This window comes from Heterocephalus glaber, unplaced genomic scaffold (assembly GCF_053883595.1).
Source record: "Heterocephalus glaber isolate CG9 unplaced genomic scaffold, H.glaber_assembly_v1.0 deba00001532, whole genome shotgun sequence".
NCBI lineage: Eukaryota > Metazoa > Chordata > Mammalia > Rodentia > Bathyergidae > Heterocephalus > Heterocephalus glaber.
The window spans coordinates 13,331,102-13,346,208 of record NW_028258330.1 but is presented as its reverse complement, the minus strand read 5'-3'; the positions used below and the strand labels follow the sequence as shown (position 1 = coordinate 13,346,208).

At 39.1% G+C, this 15,107-nt stretch overlaps 1 protein-coding gene across 2 annotated transcripts in view; it reads right to left on the bottom strand.

The window, feature by feature from the left end:
• Pak5 (p21 (RAC1) activated kinase 5) overlaps positions 1-12,891 on the bottom strand; it is a 321,615-nt gene extending 308,724 nt beyond the window's left edge. The window contains exon 1 of one of the 2 annotated variants that reach the window (XM_004840815.4): positions 12,596-12,891. The gene's annotated coding sequence lies outside the window, so the exon portion shown is untranslated. The remainder of the gene's footprint in view (positions 1-12,595) is intronic. The other variant, XM_021255058.2, reaches the window with a different exon arrangement.
• Positions 12,892-15,107: the final 2,216 nt, after the last annotated feature.

Genomic DNA, 15,107 nt, shown 5'->3' with positions numbered 1-15,107 from the left:
GGCTACACTCTGTATTTAAATAAAACTGAGGTCTGGAAAGAGAGAGGGAGGCACTACTATCACACTAGTAGGCCAGGCACCCCCCAAAAAAATCTAGGGAAAACTCTAGAATGCTCTCATGTGTTTTTCATTATTTTTTACCAAGGTACAGTGATATCATTATTCTTAGTTTCCCTGGGTGAGTCCAATATTGATTTTGAGATTTTTTCAGCCATTCTATAGAATGTACATCATTTATAAGATTCTACTTCAGTGCTATGGGCATGGCTGCATTCTTAATATTTTATATTTTCCAGATGATAATGTCATGTGAGCTACAATCATAAACATTTGAGTTTTGATAATCCCTACTTCCAGCAAGCTCAATATTATGATTTTTTTCTATTTAATTCAAGTGAAACAAAGGAGGAAATTTTCTGTAATTGGCCCTGTTGAAAAGTATTTCCAAAGTTACTTAAACAAATATTTCCACCAAATATTCTCAAATTATATCCTTTTAAATAAACTTCATACCAGCATAAAAAAATCTTACCTCTAGATATCTTAAGAAAAAAATCTTAAAAAATGCATTTTAAAAATATTTGTCTTATATCTAAATTATTAAACAAACTGTCCTGCATTTTCAGGAAGGCTTATTTTGAGTCATTTCCCTCCCAAGCCTTTCTAGTTTATTCTCATTTTATACTGCATCCACTACTGTGAATACAGGGGTGCCAAAGACTTGCACAGAACTGAATAAAATCCCAGCTTTCAGTAGGAAACCAGTTTATGTTCAGGCAGGGGTCACATCACCAATCAAGAATATTCACTTCAGGCTGGGACAACAGAGAAGTGGGTGTAAGTTACATCTAGTAATCAAATAATTATTCTTAATGATTTCCAAGAAGCTCAATTTATTTACTCTATTGGTGGAAAGCTGGCTCATAGTTTGATCATTTCCTTTCTTTTCAGTGCTTTTAGAATCTCTACCTTATACCCATATCTAATATTACATTTTTTATCTGACTCTAAGAAACAGGTAGGGGTAATTAATATTCCCCTCTACATGCCTTTCATTGATAAAAATACAAAATTTTAGTGTGGAAATGTAGTTTTTAAGGAGATAGATTAGATCTTGTCTAGATTTTGTGGCAGAATTTTAAAGTCATGTGGTTCCTTTGTTTTGTTTTGTTTTTACAGTTGTCCTCAAACTCTTTACCCTTGGTAATATCCACTCACCCAAAAATAGATATTAAAGACTGGCCATGTGTGTGCAGAAAGCTAGATGCTGAGGATACAAAGATAAAGACCACGCGTGCCCGCTTTATAGAATAATTCCCAGTCTGGTGTAAGAAAGGAGGCAAGTAAGAAAAGATCTACAAAACACTGTGATGAATATTTGAGTACCAGACATGTGGGGAAACTCTTTTTTGGGGGAGTGGATGGTGGTAGCTAGATAGGAAGTTTTCAAGGAGGTGGTAATCAGATGACTGGATGTTCTTTTTCAGCAGTGGGAATGAAGACAAGAACAGATAAGAGGCTTAAACAAGATAAGGGGAGTATTTTAGCAGTGGAGACAAAGAAGGATATGTGCAAAATGTTTTTCAAATTGATGAAATTTAGCTGTGAGGAGGAGCGAGAATGACTGTAGCTGGAAGAGTAGAAAGGACACACTGAAGAAATAGCAATTACCTTAAAATTCTCCAAAAAAAGTAAGACAAACTACAGTCAGAGATCAGTTCCAAGACTCCCTGTGCATAGCAAAAGTCATACACTTATACCCCATGCACTTATTGTACTGTATACTTTACCTTATCTCTAGACTATTTATGATACTGGATATAATGTCATGGTTTGCATCTAAATGTTTCCCGAAGAAGCCTCTGTGCTCATAGGTGGGGAGTTTTGAAGGTGGCTGGATTAGGGTGTGTGAATGTGGATTAAGGATGTGATACTGGGATTAAGGGTGTGGATAATGGAAGCCCCACCCTAAGTATGGGTGGGACCAATCAATAGGCTTATAGACTGCAGGGAATATAAAGAAAGAAAAAAGACATGCTTGCTGGTGGTTCTGCTGCTTCTGCTACTTCTGCTGCCTCTGCTGCTGTTGCTGTTGCTGCTATCTTCTACCTGCCACTCCATGAACAATTTCTCTTCTTCAATGTCCTTCTGCCATGTCTCCCTGCCCTAAAGCCAGCTAACTATGCACTATGCACTGAAATAATCATTTCTTCTTATAACTTTGGGTATTGGGTATTTTGTCTCAGCAACAAGAAAGTAACTAAGACAAATGTAAATATTAATGGATGTTAAAATATATTGTTTAGGAAAAAATGACAAAAATATCAGTATATGTTCAGTACAGGTTCAATGTTTTTTGAATATTTTTGATCTGTAGTTGGTTGAACCAATAGGTAGGGAGGGCCAACTGTACTATTTCACTCAAGGCATGAATAATGGTTATTCAAATATTAGGGGAAAATTCCTTTTTTGGTTGTTGTCATATCTTTAAAGCCTAGAGAAGAACATTGACCTAAAAACCATATGGATGAGGGAAGCTCTAAGTTCTGTTTCTATTTTTTTCTTCAGCCCACCTCCTCCATCAGTGTTTTCATTTTTAGAGGTTAAATAATACCCACGTAGCAACTGTTCCTACTTTGCAGGAAGAATCTTTCCAACAAATGAAGTATAAATTTTGTACTCTTTCAGGAAGTTTAACTTGTGGGTTAATAAAATGCAATGGAGCTAGAAGATTAAGCAAAGGGAGCAACTTGGCTGGCAATTAAAAACTATTAGCTAGAAAATGAGTCTTTCACAAATAACACTTGCATGACTCAAATGACCATCCCTAGAAGCAAACACCGGAAGTTCCATTGACAAGATAGCTAGAGTTTCTTAAATGATATGTCTAACTTGAATTTTAAATTGAAAGGTGGAGTTAACAATTGAGTCTTCAGCTTTTATGTGTTTGAGTTTTCTCTTTTTTCTTACCTCTCCCTATCTTCTCCATTTCATAAATTGCTATTAAAAAGGTGATAGAAACAATATTGTTGACACGAAATCTTTTTAATTCGGTAGCACAGTGCAATCATGCAGAAGTAGAAATGTTAAGCAGTGCTTTAAAGAAGCAAAGGCACTCTCCATTTCCAATTTACCTTTATCACCAGTGACATGAATGGCAATTCCCTAAAAACTGGTAGAGGGAATACCAAAACAGAACATCTGTTTAAAAATGTTGAGTTAAATTTCCTTCTTATATAAGTAATCAAGTATTGATTCGGGGCTTTGATCACGCAGTTAATCATAATAGAGAACACAGCAATACTGTCAATGCATTTACTTTCCCTATTCATGAGGACAGAAATGTTGAATCTGAGGATCTGAGAGTTTTGAACAGTCAAAGTGGGTTGATTAATCAAGTGACTTTTTAATTATTGAAGGTCCAAGGACACCAAACAAAACTTCTCTTTGTATCCACTCAGTTATATAGAACAATACTAATGGCATTTGGATGCAAATAATCCAGGGTTTGACTCTGCTTCAGTACCCTATCTAGCTGCATGACAATTTGCCTCAAGTGACCTCACAGCACTCTCATAAAGATTAATTAATATACACAGTTGAAATATGTGGGTAAGGGCTTAATACATCTTATTCAATATGTTAGTTATAATCACACAAGTGTGTATTTCACTTTTAATAATCGACATCAATGTTGCATGCTCAGCCAATTTGTGTGCCTCCACGACAACTTAGAAGCCAGGTTTAAATTTAGAATACTTGAGTTCTAGAATATGCCAAACCAAGAAGAACCAGCCACATGTGCTTTTCTTTCTACCCTGGCCTCTAATGTGTAGAAGACATGTTCACATGTGCATGTCCCATCCATCCCTCCTATAGCAGTCTTCCGCACCTTTAGGGCTCAGGAGCTCTATGAGCAGAAATCCCAAAATTGCAAGCACAGAAAGCAGGGCCCAGAAATGGATCAAGGGCTCCAGGAAGCAGGTGGGCTCTGGAGTCTTTGCCAAGGAGCATGACTGGTGCAGCTGTATGGAAGCTGCAGGGCAGAGCAACAAGGCCCCATAATATGCAAGGACTAGGGCAGGGGGCCTCTCTTGGTGATTTAAGATTTTTCTATCTGTCCTGTTTTTAGTACAATTGAAAAACAATTGCTTTTTTTTCACCCTTTTGTTTACGAGCCATCTTCCCTGGAAAGATGTTTATAAAGCATTATAGAAACAACATCAATATCAACGTTAAATTACCTAGATAGCCACAGAAATTTTGCATTTATGAGAGGAATAGCAGTAAGAATACAAACTGATCTAAGAGTGATTTTTAGTATTTTGTGCCAAAGTTATTGAAACTAAGTCCAGCATCCATGGTGGGTTAAACTTAAACATGATTGTATAATTATCCAAATATAAGATAATTCAGAAAAAGCCTAGACCTTTGCTGGTGCCCAATCCATTTCCATGGATGAGTGTAGTGCCTCATAATCCAACCATCTTTCAAAAACTCCACTTCTCCATACATGAGACTTTTGGGAGACATTAGATCTAAGCTATAACAAGATCATAATTATTAATTTACATAACATGAATTCATTGATTACGTCATGTGTCAGGGACTTTGCCAAGTTTATCAGTAAATATCCTTAGTTTGTATGCAAATGAAAGAAACTGCCTAACTTGAGTAAAAGGAACTTATAGAAGGGCATCAGGTGACTACAAAACAATTGCCAGGAATGCAGGAAGAAAAAAATCCCCCCAAAAGCAAATATACACAAACTCAAGCTTGGAAGTAGACAATAACATTGTCAACTGGAAACAGATAAGAACATCGTCAGCTCTGGATCTAAAAACCTGTATCAGAAATTTGGGAAACATGCTCCAACCAAGAACCACTGACTCAGAGTTTGGCTGCAGTAAAAATTTTGGCGTTGTGCTTACTGGATTTCCCTCCATAGCCCACTCCACTGAACTTCAGGGAGGACAGTCTCATTACAGCTTTTCCAGTGAAAGAAGCAAGAGAGATGAGATGGTTGCTAAACAGCCAAAACCAAATCAAACCAAACAAAGGCAGAATAAAAGTGTCCATTACCCTAGTACTTGGAGGCAAACGAGGCTGAATGCCAGCCATGTCTCCTTTCCCTCCTATGGGGAACATTTGCTGTGGTGTAGGAGTTTGCCTGGAATAAGGCTTATGGTATGATGTTCACTATGATGTGCAATGTATTTGCCCAATGGGGGACACATGCCGCATACGGGGGATTCTTTTTGCTCCTGGAGACAGTGGTGACTTGCCAGGAGGAAGCCACTCTCCAGGCATGATCTTCTTGTACCAGCAGGGTTTGGGAAAGGGAGGACTCATTCTCAGGTGAGAGAAATCCAGAAAAAGGATAATCTACTTTGGACAGATTCTTTTCTAGTCTCCTATCCTTCCCTTTTGGGATGAGAATGTTTACCTGTGCCTTCTACCTTAGGACAGTGTAATTTATTTTTCACTTTTACAGAGTTCCACAGCTAAGAGCCTGCCCTGAGTCTCAGAGGAATTTGGACTAGAACTTTAGAAAAATGCTGGAATTAGTGGGACTATGGGGAGGAGATTGTTGTACTTCTCATTGTACACAGGATATTGATATATGTTAGGCAGGATTATGAACTTTCTATTGCATCTATTTGGAGGTTAAGTATGATTTAAGGAGATGTTTTGGGGGATAAAGTTGACAAAGGACGGATTGGGACCATTAATTCTGATATGTGAATTTCTTTGGATTAAGAAATTCCTAGAAGATTAATAGAGCACATTCTAAGGTGTATTTGGAGAGTCATGGAGGCATTGCCTTGTGTGTTATACATGGTCTCCTGCCCCTTCCTCTTTAGTGCTGTTCCCCTCTTCTGCTTTCTAGCTGCCATATACTAAGCAGCCTTGCTCCACCATGCCCTTTCACCATGACATTCCTGCCTGGGAACCAGATAACTATGGCTGAATTTCCCCAAACTGTGAGCTAAATTAAACCTTTCCCCCTGTATGTTGTGGCAGTATTGTGTCCAGCAAAGAGAAAGCTAACTAAAGAGACCTGAATGTGGATGACTACTATATTTGTAAAATAGTGTTCTTTGCATGATTAAACAATATATTATCAATGACTATATTTTGAAAAATTAGAAAGTAAAAGAGAGAAAAAATCCATATTCTACCACCCAGAGATTTCCTTTTTGGTTTTTGTTTCAGATTTTTGTATGACTATATGTTTCCATTTCACAGAACACAAATATATGCTGTAGTACATTTTGGTTATTTCCACCTGAAATTATAGTAGAGGTTATGTCATTACATAATCTTCAAAATTAACACTTTAATACCAATAATCTATCATTTGGAGAATTTAAAATTTTAATTAGCCTCAATTTTTGGTCATGTATGTTGTTTTACATTTTCATTATAAAACATAATCTTTTATATACAATCATGCTGGAATCCACTTTCTTAGCAAAAACTAAAATCAATATAAAATAGGAAGAAAAATAATTGTGTGAAATAATTCAAACATTAGTTTTGACAAATATTTTTCAAACTCTTATCCAGGAAGGTTTTATCGTGTAGTAGAAGTGAATGTGAATGTTCCTTTCACTGCATCCTCGGCTGCACTGAGTATTTTTATACATTTTTAAATCATTGACACGTTAAACATGGCACCTTGTTTTCAATTAGCACTTCTGGGATTAATCGTGAGAACATTTACGAAATATGTCTATTAGTCTTATGTCCTCCTTTTGAATTATTTATTTAAATATTTGGAAAATTCTGTTTTCCTTGTGTTCACTGATTAGCAGGAGTTTTTCTATGTTCACTAACTAGCAGGAGTTCTTCATGTATTATCACATTAACAGTTCTCATTTGGGGGTCACCATTGCTGCCTATGATGATATTTCACTTTAAAATGTACATTTTTTGTATATAAAACATTCAAATCTACATTTTGCCATGGAATTTTTTCCATGGATTTTATATTTCAAAATACTCTCTTTCAGCTTTGTTTTCCACCCTACGCATAAATTTTTTCAGTTGATTGAGAATTTACTTTGGAGAAGTATGTAAGCAGAGGTTCTTGATTAAATGTCTTTTATGTATGTAGCTAATTTCCTTGATATTTTTGTCAAATACTCCTCACAGTTTCCCAGTGTTTGCTCCATCACGTTTCTGTTTCTATAAACTACCTAAACCTATATCTAGGCCACTCTGTTCCATCGATCTATTTATCAACTCTATAGCAGTATTATATGCCATGATTATAATTTGATGATCAGTTTTTATTTCAACACAGAAAACCACCGCCACCTCCTCCCCACATACCCCTTCCTTTGACACCCTTCCCTCCCACCCTCTTTACCACCCAATCATCCTATGTACTCACAGCCTGCTTATACTCACGGCCCCCTTCAGCCTCCACATTTCCCCTTCTCCACCACCACCACCACCCACCATGACCTCCACTATCCCCACAGCCCCATCTCACTACTTTTTAACACAATTTTCTGGTTAGCATATAATTATGTTTCTAAATACATGTTAGAATCATTTGTCAAATTCTCCCGAGGCCCAATGCAATAAAACTATATAATTGATCTGGGAAAAATAACCATTTCATAATATCCATCTTTCTACCTGGGAATAAGGTGTGTTTTTCATTTTTTTGTTTTATTTAGTTTTATTTGTTTTGAGTAGGATTTTATAGCTTTCTTCATAGGTTCTTATATAGGTTCTTATGTATTCCTTCTTATTACCAATTATTTTATGGACATTTCCTATTATCTATATGTAACTTTTATTTCTTTGTGGTTTCAAAAATACGATCATTTTCCATTCTAGCCTTTCACTGGCATTTGAAGGAGCCATTGATTTTTAAACATGTATTTTATAACCAACCACCTTACTGGCCTTAGTTGAAGCAACAGTGTACCCATCATTTTTAAATAAAATCAAGTACACTCTATAATTATTGGTTAATTACATGAAAATCTTTAAGGAAATTTTATTGTTTTTAAAAATCAGTTTTTAGGGCAACAATAAAAGGACAGGAAATTTTAACCACTCTAGTAATCCAAAATATTAGATGTGTTCCTATATTGAACTCTATTAATTTCTCTCAGGCACATAGTCTTGCTATCCAAAACTATCAAAAGTACTTTCCATTTGACACTAAGTTACTTTACTTTTGGATTAAATAAGTCAAATGAAATAATAAAACAATTAAGAATTTTGACAAAAATTCCCCAGGAACATGTTTCCCTGTAAAGAGCAATTTATGTTTTACTTTAATCCAAATGACATTGACTAGGATTATTTTTTAAAACAGAATAGAGCTCAACAAGAGATAAAAAGTGCATGCTTTTCTGTATCTGACCAGATTCCATTTTCCTAGAAAAATCAGGATAATTTAATAGTAATTACCATTATTAATGTATCAAATATTTGTTATTCTTCTGATAAATGTAGGGTTATGTGTTATTGGGAAAGGCCAGGGAGCTATAGTGATGATTGTGGATAAGGACTGAAGGAAACCTGGCACATTACAGAAACTCAGTAATTAACTATATCATTCACGCAGTAGTATATTTAGTATGATTATTATTATAAATATAGAAAGTTAAAAGTCTAGTTTATCATTGTCTTCCTGGGATCTAGCATGCCAAATATACCCATGCAACGTATATTTGTATAATATTTATCAACTAATAATATTTTACAAATCTTCAGTTACCACACAATATTTTGACTTAATTTTTAACTGCTAACCTAAGACCAATTCTTAGAAGAGGCATTTGTTAAAGCCAAAAGTACTCTCCTTTTGAAGTCAGAATGAGGTTCTAAATTGCTCATTTTATACTAGTAAAAAAAAAAAGCTTCTAAAAGATAGGACTGCTAAATTGGCATCGAAAAATGGTATGAGACAAAGTATTCATTCCTTCACTCACTCTCCAAACATTGGTTGAGCATCTTGTGCTTGCAGGAAACAAAATAAATTGCTATCATTGATTTTTGACATTCAACAACCAAAGGAACAAGAAATTATTACAGAAGATAAATGCTTTAGAAGAAAAGGAAAGGGGTAGTGAGAGAGGAAAAGAGCTCAAGGAGGTCCAAAGGATAAGTACAGGTTGGATTGGCAAAATATACGGAAAAGGATTTGGGATGTTTGAGAAATAGATAGCAGCTCACTGTGACGGCAAAAAAAGGAAGAGATGTTTAAAGTGAGACTCCTGAGACTCTGAGAGTCTCTGGAAATTGCCCCTGATGTATAGGTGACACTTTATGCAAAGAATCAACATTCTGGGGATGAACGATTGAAAGAGCCAACCAAAGAGCTGGGGGTCTTGTTAGGAATTTATACTCATGGTCTGGGTAAGTGATCGTGACTTGAATTTGATGGTGGTGGTACCAGCCATAGAAAGAAGAATCTATCAAGATCTATTTAGAGATATAGGTAGAAGATGGAATTTATAAGACTGCATGATGGTTTAGGGTATGGAGGGTAAAGGGAATGGAGGTGTTAAAGACAATCCTCAGGCTTCTGGATAAAATAACTCTATGGGCATGGTGCCATTTACCAAGACAAGAAAAAGATTTTTTTAAAGAAAAACTAGAATGAAGCAAGTGGAGTGTTGCACACCTATAATCCCAGCACTCTGGGAGGCTGAGGCGGGAGGATCTCAAGTTGGAGCCCAGATTGGGTAACTTAATGAGACCCTGCTTCAACATAAAAATAAAAACTTGGGTGGCAATGTAACTTAGTGCAAAGACCCTGGATTCAAACTTTAATGTCAAAAAACCCCTATAAACTAGATAAGACCTCTTTGTTGCTGTTGTTTATTTTGTTTGTTTGACAATGTGTTGGTAAAGTAGCAAAAAGGGAGGAAGGCAACATCACCAAAGATTTGGGACAGGGTATATTGGGGATACCATAGGAGACCCAAGCCCTTGATTGGCTCATTTTCCAGATATAAATGAGGTATTATAAACTCTGCCCTCTCTAACGTAGGTGAGAATAAAACTCATATAGGTTAGTTGGATTAAGTAAACATTAGTTTTTTCTGAACCCATGAGATACTATCTTTACCTTCTGTTCTTATACTGACATAATATTAACATTATCATTATTGGGGATGTTGGTACACTGGGCTGAATAGTGTCTCCCCAAAATTCATGCTGGAGTAGAACCTGTAAATGTGACCTTATTTGGAAATCAGTTGTTTGGAGGTGATGTCACACTGAATTAGATGTGTCCTAAATCGGATATGCATGGTGTTCTTATACGAAGAGGTGAATCTGAACACAAGGACAGACACACAGTCAAGATGTCACGTGAAGATGGAGATGAAGTTCGGAGTTAGGCTATTACAGCCAAGGAATCCCTGCGACTTCCAGAGTCTGAAAGTGGCAAGAAAGGATTCTCTCCTAGAGGTTTTAGAAGGAGCATAGCTCTGCCACACCTTGATTTTGAACTTCTAGCCTCCAGAACTGTAAGGGAATAAATTTCTGTTGGTTTAAGCCACCAAGTTTTGGGTAATTTATTATAGCAGTCTTAGAAAATGAAAGCAATTGGGAAGATTTAAATGAATCCACATGTCTGAACTTGATTTATAAAGGAGCATATCATATGGGTTCAATAATCATACATTTCCCTTCTTCTCTTAATGCCCCCATCATTTTCCTGCTGCTTATATTACAAGTGATCCTCACAAATACCAATTTTGGTAGATCTTAATATTCTTAAATCTGTTTTACAGGAGAGGAAACTAAGGTTTGCAAAAGTTAAATAGCCTGCCTGAGCATATGAAGCTAAACATGGAAAAGCCGGAATTCAAACTCAGCTCTTTCCTCTCATAACTGCAGCATTTCATTAAGCGGGGAGTGAAGGACAGGCACTGCTGAGTTTCCAATGTCTGCTATTACAATTCATATTTATTAATGAGAGAGATGAAATGAATAAGTTACAGGACCTGAGCGTGAGTTTCTTCCCATTCCCATGGAGGAACACAGACCAATCCTATCAATGAACTTGCCATCAACTTCTATCGCTCCCATTAGCATGGCCTCTGCTTTGCACAGATGAATTCTGAGTCAAGGTGTTTTCATCAGAGAGAACATTCATGGCTTTAATTTACTGAAATGCATTTTCCCCATAAAGTCCCCATTTCATTTTGATGATACTGGCTCATCCTTGCTACCTAACAAGACCATAAAATAGTGTAAGCACAGAAGAAAGTATTTCTGAACTTTGTATTCACAGACAGAGCCCCACCCTTTATAGTGTAAAGTAAAAAATAAGTGTGTTCTAAATTTACCTTTCTTCCTTAATTCAGTGGGTTTTGCCCCCAAAGACAACAGACATACAAATGTAAGGTAGCACAGCTGTTATTATCAAACGCCAAGTTTATAGAATTCCAGGGTAGGAGAGGCTGCTGTAGAGTCTTGTCCATCTGGTAAGAGAAAGTGTCTACACACCATCAAATCCCAGAAGAGACAAGGACATCCTGACATTTTGTGAATTACCTAAAACCCGTTGGCTATTTCTTGCTAGAGCCCTGTGGAATGCCAGGTTTCCCCATTTCCTCAAAAGTATATTCAATCTTCTAAACTGTCACCAACTATTAAAGATGACATTTTCCTTTGGCTTTGTGCCAATCTCTCTCTCCTCTCCTCTCCCTTCTTTCCTCTCTTTCTGTCTCCTTAAAACAACCACCTCAAATAACCCAATACTTCAAATTCCCTTAATTGGGATATGTTGGTAAATTAATTCACCTCCCATGTTTAAAGCTACACACACACACACACACACACACACACACACACATGCACGCACACGGTCTCAAGGATGATCCCACTTCTCCAAACTGAGCACCACGGATGAGCCCCAGACTTTTCAAGTTTACCTTCCAGGAAGCTGACATTGCACACAATTTTGACAAGAGTTTGGAACCAAGATCCTTTTCCATGCTTTGCCCACATCAGTGCCCACAAGCAGAAGTTCTTCTGTCTCTTTCTCTCCATTACAACTCACCACACGCACAGACACACCGAAGCAAATAACAAAGGAAAACAGCCCCATAAAGCCTCGGCTATTGCAAATTACAGTCCACACCTGCCAAAAGGCACAAAACCATATGAGAATCCTGCTCTGGCAATATTTCAACACTCCTTGGGAAAAGCAGCCACTTGGCACCCCGGGCCAGGCGTGCAGGGCTGTATACACAAAGAGCGGGTGCTGGGCTTGCCGGCCGTTTGGGGTACCAGCGCGCTCCCAGGGCTGGTATCGGGGTCCTCTCCCACGCCCTCCTGCCTAGCAGAGAACTATCCTTTATTTGACCGGTGGGAGCCCAGCGAGGATGGTAGCGTTTGGAGGTGGCCACTACGAATCCCTTGGCTCTCGGCAGCGGGTCCCTAGCCTTTGGCATCTCCTAGGAGATGTAGGGTCGCGCTGTCACAGAGGTCCCCTTCGCATCCTCTGCGGGCAAAGCAAGACGCCCCGGGTACCAGTCGTGCGCTTCCCTGCAAACGCCCCTCCTCGAGCCAGTACCCACCCAGCAGCCCCCCAGACCCATTCGCTTACCTGGTAGCTGGGTGTCAGTGAGGCGGCGGAGCCTCATCCCTTCTCCTCGCCTGTTACATCGCTCCGAGCGCCATGTTCCTGCTCTCCCCGGCGCAGGCTGGGGAACTACTACGGCTGGGTGGGGGTTAGGGGGGCGGGGGCTAGGGAGGGAGGTGAGGGGCAGAGCCAAAGCTTTCTACTCTCCACCCAAATCTCCCCCAGCTTCTGAGCATGCCCAGCTGCCCAGCTGCGCCCCTAGGAGGACTGTCTAGGACGCATTCAGCTGCTCCGGGTTTTCCTGGCAGCCGGCTAGAGTCAGGCCTGGGTGGGGGGTTGGGGAGGCAGAGGGAGTGTCTACACGCCCGAGGGGAGAACGCAGCCAATCGGATCACACTCCCCCCTCCACCTCCTCCAAGGGGCAGCTCTTGCCCGCCCCCTTCCTACACACTCAGGCGAAATTCTGTGCTGGACCTTTGCGGGTTGCTGAAGAGGCGAGCAAAGATGGGAGGAGGCGGGGCCAAAGGGCAGATCAGCATGTGGCCTCTTTGCTACCTCCTGGACTGTAGCCTCTCAACTTTATTGAGCCCTGGGATTAAAATGCAGATTCGGATTCTGTTGGCTGGGGCGGGAGCTGCTGCCAAGCCAACTTCCCAGGTGATGCTGATGCCATACTGCTGGTCCTCTGATCACTCCGGAGGAGCAAGGATCTAGAGAAACCCCCAGCGTGATCTCTGGTCACATCCTTCAACCAAGCAGCCCTGCAATGGTTTCTGTTGTACACAGACACCCCGCCTGCATTCGGATGGAGGTGGTAATCAGGTGAAGGTGTCCCTGGGGTAGCTAAACCATTCCTGGAAGAAAGCTCCCGAGAGCGAGGTCTGACCCCCCAGCACAGACTGGCTACTTTCTCATTTAGAATTTGGTGACTAGGGGAAGATAGGTCCAAGAACTCCTCAAGCTGGCTTTGCTAGTTGGCTACCACACACCTTGAGAGTTGACCTGTTCTACTCCAGTATGAACCAGTCTGTCTTGCTTGTCCCCCGACTTTCCTGAGCAGGGACAAAAACTCAGAGTGAGCATCAAAGAGTCAGTTCATTGCACATATAATGACAAGACCGGGCTTGTCAAGTTAAGATTGAGTGTAAGTCGTTTTGCAGCCAAGAGATAACAGGCTTTCAAGTAATGTTTGGGTCGAAGCTCGCGATGATTTCTTCTGGTTCAACTGAAATCCCCCAGTTATCATCTCTCCTCCCAAATGCTTGAAGGCTCCAGCATTGCTAAGAATATTTGCTGGCCACAGTAGGCAGAGAAAGACAGTCACAAAACCAGCCATGAAGTTTTAACCTTGGAAATGAAGAAGCCACACCCTTGTGCATCCTTAGTACCCCAAAACTACCCTTATGAGCTAGAGCAAGTGGCATCTGAACCTACAACAGAATAGTAAATTTCATAACAAAGGTTTTTATCTCTTAGTGCCTTGTTATACTCAATAACTTTGGACAGTTTTCTAGTTAGTGGAACAATATTTATCATCTCTTCTTTGCTTGTTTTCCATTCACTCAGTATTCTCAGTGTAGTAGCTGCATCGAACTATTGCAGGAACCATACAATAAATGGATGATTACTTTTCTCTCTCAACATTCCTAATTATAAAGGAGAAATCTGTTCTGATACATCATACTCTATTTTTTTCTACTTAAACCTATCGTTTTTAAATCCATCTCTATTCTCAAAGTTGCTCAGGTAGCCTTAACGCCCCACTCACCAACTCTGGTTATTCCATGATTATCTGTATATTTTTTATTTTTGTTCATACAGATGCAAAAGCCAGAAAATATTTTATTGAGATGTAGTTTACTTGTGATTAGCTGATATTAATTAAAATTTTGATTTGAAATACTGAATGTTAAATCACAATAGATTTCCTCTTATACATAAAAGATTGCTAGTTGTGTCCACTGGTTAAATGAGATGATTTTTGTAGCTGCATCAAATTCATTTTGGAAGTGTGCAAAGTGAAAACTGTGGATGAATGATAGTATTTTTTCTGCAAATACTCCATTAAACAAAGATATAAGGGTTTGTTTTATGTATTATGTTGACCATTGTGAGCTTAGTGTGCACAGGACTGGCACTATGGGTAAGAAATCCCAGGAACAAGAATGGACAGAAGTGGAACCCAATCTATGTGCAGACATATAGCAGTCTTGGCTGCCCCTGGGGAGCTCAAGGGCAAAGGTAAGCCTTCAAAATTGCCCTGAGTTGTCCAGAGAAGGTAAGTCCTTTATATCTCCAAATCAATCATTGAGTGCAAGGTGCTCCTGCAACAGGCATGAATTTAGACAGGAAGGCTGTGACAATCCCTCAAAGAGATTACAGCTGGAGTTATCTCTTGCATTAGGAGTGTGTGCAGCTGCAGTGATGAGTCCTTCCTTTAAGGAAGGTCTGGGCAAAACATTACTTTGTCCACTACACTCACACATGTATTGGATAAGCACTTTCGAGTACAAAAAGTAGTATTCTACTGATTTGT